Below are 8090 nucleotides of genomic sequence, written 5' to 3'. Positions count from 1 at the left end.
ATGCCTATAATTTTTATTTGTTTTGTGCTTTATCTTTTATTATGACAAGAACTGCCACTAATTAGCATGATCATGTAAGGCATTTTTTAATAAATATGTGCTATTGTTAGCTACTTAGAATAAAAAAAAGCTGCGTAGTATTAAAAACCGACTTTGAAAAAGAGGGGAAAACAGAGAGAGCAAGAAATAGATTCTGCAAAAACCCTTCCTTAGAATCATGATAGAACCTAATGAAGAGCAAACCTAAGGCAAGAGTAACCAAAAAAGGAAAAAAGCACTGCCAAGGAAAATTTTTAGATGGGTTTTGATTAGTTGCCAAGACATATTACCAGATACAATGTTACAAGAATGTAGTAAACCTTAACATCTGGTTAAGAAATATATTTAAAAAGTTGGAAAAACAGTTATACAAAAGGAAAAAGTTGATATATATGTAGAACACTTCAATCTACTAACCTTTGTTCTAGTCCCAGTGCAGACAGATGACCCTTTGTGAGCCAATCTTTGGAATAGGTGAAGCAGAATGCTCATTAAACCCTTTTAGAGGGCTTCTTAATCACTGGTATGAATGTGAACTTGACTACCATTACAGGCATGGTGCCAGACAGAGCAAAAAGTTCACTGTATGGGTATCAAATTATTACTCAGACGTACCATATCAATAAAAAAGTAAAAAGGTAAAGAATACGGCGTTAGACTTTACAGTCCCTACCGGCGGTGCTGATCTCCATTTCTTGGCCCTTCAGCCAGGAAATGCAATGGGGGGTTGGGGGCCAACCATCCTGTGCTTTCGCACACCCTTCCTGTTTACCTTCCCCAGATTTCTCCAGGTACCAATTTAGAGCTGGGTCAACTCTGGCTAAGCTTACAGAGCCACACCACTGACCCCCATCCCAAACTAATTAATTGGGTATACTGGAATTTGAACCTGCATCCTCTCAGACGAAGGATTCTGAATCCAGCACACCAATCCACTAGGCCAGGATGGCTCCAGCACCATATCAATATGTCTCATTAGTTCAATAAATAAAATACATAGATCCTGTGAATATGAAGCATATGATAACCCTCTCTCTTTTGCATATGACATTATTATAAAAGGATTATGATTATTGTAGAAGCAAAGAAAATTACTGGATTTATTGGCTGTTTTTTTATTTTTTATTATTATGTCCTTCTCTTAGGCAATACTGTTTGGACTGGTTAGACTATTTAGATCAAGTGGTCAGAAGATATACTCAAAACCTTACAATATCATCAGTGGTGTCTGACAAGGTACAATCCTTGGCCCAACCCTCTTCTTGATTTACATCAATGACTTAGTCACCAGGGTTAGCAACAATATCACACTATTTGCCAATGATTCCAAGCTCTTTGGTCCAGCAGACAGCACAAGCCTCTATTCTGATCTCAACCATATCCAAGAGTGGGCTGAAGAGTGGCTACTATCATTCAACATCAGCAAATGCTCCTTCTTACACTTTGGACCAAAGAACAAAAACGTAGTGTACTCAATGTGGGATCCTGATAAGCAAACACACATTGATCTTCAAACCCAAAACAAAGAAAGGGACTTGGGTGTACTTGTTGATAATCAGCTCAAATTTCACTCCCACACAAGGAATATGGTTTCCAAATCTAACACAGGACTTGGCCTTCTCAAGAGATCTATTACAAGCAGATCCCTCAAAGTCTTTCTTAGACTTTATAAAGCCATTGTAAGACCGAACCTTGACTTTGGAAACTGCATAGCTGCTCCCCAATACAAAGGCAACATGAAACTTCTTGAGGGCATGCAGAGACATGCCACCAAGGTTATAGATGGGCTGAAAGACCTCCCCTACTAAGAAAGACTAAAAAAAACTCAATCTACCTACACTGGTTTACTGCCACAGACAAGGTAACATGCTGCTTACCCACAAACTCTCCAACAACACATCTAGTCTCCTTAACCTGAACAAGTCTCAGCAATCCAATACAAGAGGCCATTCAAAGAATCTTTCTAAATGTCATGTGAACACAAGAATGCATCAAAACTTCTTCTCCAAAAGAGTTGTCAACAACTGGAATTCCCTCTCCAAGTCTACAGTGTCAGCAACTTTCAAGAAGTCACTGGATAAGGAGTGGTCATGCAGGAACTGGAAATACTGCTGGCATGATCAAGATAAGTAGCAAGTGTCAGCCATCATTGCTCATGGAGCAACACAAATCCATTGGATCTTATCACTCCAAAGTGCAAATTAAGGTACTTTGTTTATTATAAGGAATACAGGTACAATGTTTCTCTACTTTGGAGAGTGAGGTTTTCATCAATGAAAACTTAACTTCAATGGTCATTCAATAAGTTCTATACAAATGTATAATCTAATCTTTGAAATGAAAGAGCTCAGATCTTAAATGCAAACCAACTTGAAACTGGGAATATAACCTCAAGCTTCATGAACCAACAACCATAATTAGATTAGTTTAGAGACAATTGGCTTGGCCAAATCACTTGAATCAGATACTGGATCAGAAGGAACAAAGCTGTATTTGCCAGTAGATGTCTTGCCAATTTTAGCTACTAAGTTCTTATTTTATAGGAATTCTAAAACAATTATTTCTAATTATACATTAATAAATCCTAGACAATAACTAGATAATAATTAATGTTCATAAGCATAATCACAATTGTCCACATTGCACTTACCAAGCATTTTATTTTAAGGGGGTAGGTAACAAAACTGTTATCCAGCCTCACATTAGCCAAATTGACCCTAGGCCCCCTATTACCAAGTAGAGATTGATCCACTGTTATAATACAGGGTTTAAGATCAAAAGCAATAATGTTTTATGACTTGTAATTATGGTCTATCAAGAAAAAACAAATATGAAATACTATATCTGTAAATATGTAGCTAATAACAGCATAAATCTGGAGTTGCATGCTCTTCAAAATGGACCATTACCAAACAATCTTGCTTTAATTTAGTGAGATTTTCCTAATTTGTAAACTATGCATAGGAGTCAAGTTGAGAAACAAGCAAGGGAGGTCTCTGTCAATTTTTCCAAATTTCAAATGTTCTTTTGGCAGCACCAGCTGCAATTGGTACACATGCTGTCAAGCTGTAGACATTTAGCAAGTTTAAGTAAAGTTGGTTAAGTTATATCCTTTATTTAGATGTTCTATGAAGCAAGTAACCCTTGCCCAGAGCAATTTCCAGGATTTTTTTTTCAGGGGGGTTTTACAAAGCAAAAACAAACTGCAAAAAAAGTTTATATTCATTTTTGTTACATTTTTACAAGTCAGACAAACATTTTTATTTGGGAGGGGGAGGGGGGGGGGGTTAAACCCCCTAAACCCAAGCTTTTGAGTGGCGGTCCTAAGGAATATGTCTGGGTCCTATACTATTTATAATCTTGGTAAAATTCTAGTTAATTGACTTCTTGCTATCTCAGAAAGGGCTTAGGTTAGGAAAATGAAACTTTCAGGGATGAATCTACAGACTAAAGTATGTCCCAGGAAGGTATTTTGAAGCAACTACCTCCACTCCTTCTCCCTCAAGAGGGCCCTGACCTTAAAAATTATGTGTGTTATAAAAGTTAAACCTTGAAAATAGATCTTCTGCTTAATTGAAGTATAAAAAATTTATTTTCAGCTTCATAACTTTGCTCAATTCCATTTTATAAAGTTTTAAAGATAGGCAAATACATTTCCTAAATTTTGAAAAGAAAACTTTGATATGGCCCAAATTTCTACTCAAATAATAGCCCTAGGAATTGCATTTTCAGGACCTGTTTTGTCAAAATTTCAATTGGTATAGACCTGTCATGTAGGCAAATTTCAGGGCCCTCTATAGGGAGGAGTGGAGGTGGGTTCTTTAAAATACCTTCCCAGGGCATACTTTAACCTGTAGACATGTCCCTGAAAGTTTCATTTTCATAACCTAAACCCTTTTCAAGATAGCAAGAAGTCAATTAACTAGAATTTTACCATAATCTTTATTAGTGATACTTCTTCTAATATAAGTAATAAATCAACATGACACCTATACTTTAAACTCATCTATGAATTATGCTATTTGGAACATTGAAACCAGCAAAACTAAAATAGCCAACTTATAATTTGTTCAGTTTGTTGTATTTGACCATAATAAATCCATAAAAATGGAGCAGGTATGATTTAGATGATTATAACATACCATCTAGGCAATTGATTTTGAGTGAAATAGGCCTAGTGGGCTATATTTTATCTTAGTCCTAGAAAACTGCAAAGAAAATAAGAACAAGGTGTAAGTCATCTCAACAATGGAGCCAAAGTATAAATTAAGGTGACTTTGAGGGCTCTAAATCGAATTTGCAAGAGTAGCAAATATTACATGTGGAAAGTGGATTAAGAGGTAGGCTACTATCTGACATAGGGTATGTCCATGTTCTTACTAGGAAAGTAGGCTATTTAAGAGTTATCCAAATTTACATAGCATGGTATTGAGGCAGTACGCTATTCCTAAACTACAAAGGGAAACAATAAAAAAGAAGGAGGTACTTTAGGATGCTTCAAAGAAGTAGCCAACTAAAAATTTGATAATTTTCCTTCTGAACAAGGGGTTGCAGTATTTATTATTATTTATTCAAAAAGAAAAGAAAACACATAACAACAATAATAATAAAGATCCTATAGTGATAACAGTAATTATGTAATAATACCTATAGTATTAACATGACCATATTTTGCCTAAGTGGCAATAATACAACAAAGCTGGTTTGCATGACACTACAGAGAAGCAACTAGGCTTAGTCTAGCCTACTCGGTTAGAGAACTATTCACGGCATACGAATTTTAGACCTACTATACTAGGAATTTTTATCTTTAACAAAGATTCTATAGGCTACGCTAAGAAGGTTTCTGCAAAATAAATTACAAACCTGAGACACGTTAGCCTTTATTTTTAAATTACAGTGCAGACTTGATGTAGATGCCAATTCATCAGCTAGTTTCGAGAATTCCGAACAAAGCCAAGAGCTTAGCTTAGCCTAAAAAATGACTTCACCCAAAAACCCATAAGGCCTTTTTTGCGTCAACCAGGTGGTTTAACCGATGACAATTTTGGTTTAACCAGCTTGTATGTTTAACGCAAGATTGAAACAAAAATTACATATGGTTGAGCTCAAACAAAACTGTTTTGCAAAAACACTTTTTTACTGGTGACAATGGGCAAAAGATTTCAATCATAAAAAGTTTGTAAGTGTTCAAAGTGTCATTCTATTATAATTAAATGATTTAGCACTGGCTTCATTTCCTCTGGATTTGACATATTTCCTATTAATTTGAGGTCAGAGTAAATTGAGAAATGATCTAACAAACTCTGGGTTATATTTCAACAGATAGGAAGCGGCTAAATTAGTGGAATCTTTAGTTAAATTGTTCAGGTAATACTTTCGAAAATGTTGTATTCATGCTGTAAAAGCAAAATCATCTTTAAGAAATTCTAAATTTTGAAATCTGTTTTGATTAAAAATAACTTTTAAGTTCAGTAATTTCTTTATTTCGTTCACTGTAAATTGAAGTTTTAAATCTGAAATGATTTTATTATTTTCTTTGATTTCATTTTCTAATTTTACTTTTAATTCAGGTTCAATATTCTATTAGTACTGCTTTTTGTCTTTTCGTCTTTTTACATTGACAATTGAATATAATAATCGTACATTGATATTTTATTAGTAAGATTATAATTGACGGTATTTAATATTTTAAGTTTGTTTGCCAATAGTCTGTAAATTATGGTTTATGGAAAATGACCGTAATTAATTAATTGTATTATGAGGCAATTGATTTTTATCTTGACAAATTTTTATTTACGTTGTAAGTAACTTTTAATTACTTTTGCAATGTCAGCCATATATTAGGAGCTGATTTTATTAAACAAAATACTAAATCTAAAAAATAGTCAAGCCTAAGGAATTTCATTGCTTGCTATTGACTACTCTTGAGACTATCTCGAGAACGTAGAAGTTTGTTAGTGTTTTATCAATATGTTTATTAATTTACATTTGTTCAATAATTTAAATTTGTAATAAATGGAGATTTTTAGTATAAGATGTAAAAATATTACTGTAACCGAGTCTTGAACTCTGGTAGTTTCAAAAAGAAATGAAGTGTCAATAATTAAAGGTATATATACATTTTGTGGTTGCAAGATAAATCATTTTAAAAAATAGGAAGCAATGAGCAAAAGCCCTGGACAAAAGGAAGTGTTATTTGTACTGGCAAGGGTAGGGTAGAAACCTATTTTTTAAAACTATATCATTCAAACTTTGCATGGATTGATGATTTACATTGAAAATTAAAAGAACATGGTTTTACTGTGTCAAAACTAAAATCAAAGAAGTGTTGCTAAATCAAAATAGTTTTTCTTTGCACCATCCAGCTTATCATACATTTGAAAGAAGACGTATTGAGATTCATAGTATCGACAACCAGTGGCAAGCAGATTTGGTTTATTGGCATAAAAGTGAAAATAATAGTTTAAATTATATTCTTATAGTCATCGATGGTTTAGTAAATGGTGATTGTTGTATTCCTTTAAAGGATTAAACGGGTAATAAAATTGTTAATGCTTTTACGGGTTTATTTAAAAATAGAAAAACCTAAAAAATTACAAACAGATAAAGGAAAAGAAATTGTTTTGAAAAACGTTCAAGTATTTTTGAAAGTTATGAAATATTATGCTTCTCGTCTGAAAGTGAATTGAAGGCTCAAATTTTTGAACGGTTTAATAAAACAAATAAAGAGAATTTATGGAGATATTTTACTCAATAACAACACAAAATGTTGGATAGACGTATTACCCTCTTTCGTTTAAAATTATAACAATACGGATCATCGATCCATTAAAATAAATCCAATAGAAGCGAGTAAAAAAGGAAATCTAAACGAGGTCTACACAAATTTTTTTCTTTATGTCGAAGTTCCAAAACCATCCATAAAGAAATTCAATGTTGGTGATTTGGTTAGAATTAATAAAAGTAAGGGTGTTTTGGTAAAATACTATGATCCCAAGAATCAATGTTTTAAAATGCCTTGTGTTTATTTAGACCACTGTCAATATTTAATAGAGGCAATTGATAAAGCAGGAATACTTAATCAAAGATACGGAGAAAAGAAGAAAGATGCGGGACTTCGTGTATTAGAAAAAAAGTCTCAAGTTGTAAAAATCTACAGAAGAAGGTTGAAAGCTATTAAAGATAACTTTGATGTTATACAGCTTCAATTAGGAACTAGGAATTCCATGAATGCAAATGATGTGATTGAAAAATTATATAGTTTGCTAGGTAGCAGAACTACTGGAAATAAATCTGATGAAGTGGGAAATGAAGCTATTGATCTGGTAGATTAATTATTCAAAAATAAAATTATTAACGAAAATGACTATAATACTATTTACAACACCTATCTCAGAATTTGAATTTTATGAACAAAATTACTTTTGTAATATTTTTTTTGATTATTATTAGTAGTAACAAAAGTGAACTCAAATAGTCCTATACAAGTAATCTGATAACGTTAGATCAAAACACGTACTATGATATAGCTTTAACTCAATTTATACTATGGTAGTCATGGTATGATACTAGTGACCAATTTGAAAACAATACGTTTGAATACAAAGTAAAAATAAAGATGAATGGGTTAATGCTGTTATACCCTATGTTCTGTATGATGAAGAGGGTTTAACTTATTTCTTAACTCGTTATTTCAATTCATCCCTATATCGTTGCCCAATCAGTATATCATCCAATTTAGCAACAATTAAATGTAATATCATTTTGAAAGATAATTATAAATTTCGGTTTAATAGTGATTTATATTTTATTTTAGGATTTGAAAATGAAGCTGATCTAAGAAGTAAATTTAATGAAGGTACTAAAGTTCCTAATATTTCAAGAAATGTTGATAAAATACATATTCACTGCTCATTAGTGGATAGATCAATTGTAAATGGGATTAGAGCCTCTGATGTAATCTGGACTTTTGCTCCAAAAACAGAACCTGGAATGCTACTGTGTAAGATTCCTATAGAAAGGGAAAAATCTTCCAATCGATTGAAACG

General features: G+C 32.9%; 1 protein-coding gene across 2 annotated transcripts in view; it reads right to left on the bottom strand.

The window, feature by feature from the left end:
* The window catches only part of LOC136032783 (RNA polymerase II-associated protein 3-like), a 75851-nt gene extending 70823 nt beyond the window's left edge, over positions 1–5028 (bottom strand). The window contains exon 1 of one of the 2 annotated variants that reach the window (XM_065713142.1): positions 4906–5028. The gene's annotated coding sequence lies outside the window, so the exon portion shown is untranslated. Of the gene's footprint in view, positions 1–4901 lie in introns of both variants that reach the window. The other variant, XM_065713143.1, reaches the window with a different exon arrangement.
* Between the last annotated feature and the right edge of the window lie 3062 nt (positions 5029–8090).

Source organism: Artemia franciscana, chromosome 11, assembly GCF_032884065.1.
Source record: "Artemia franciscana chromosome 11, ASM3288406v1, whole genome shotgun sequence".
In the NCBI taxonomy this organism is placed as follows: Eukaryota; Metazoa; Arthropoda; class Branchiopoda; order Anostraca; family Artemiidae; genus Artemia; species Artemia franciscana.
Note: the sequence above shows the minus strand (reverse complement) of the source record. Positions and strands in the feature narration are given on the sequence as shown.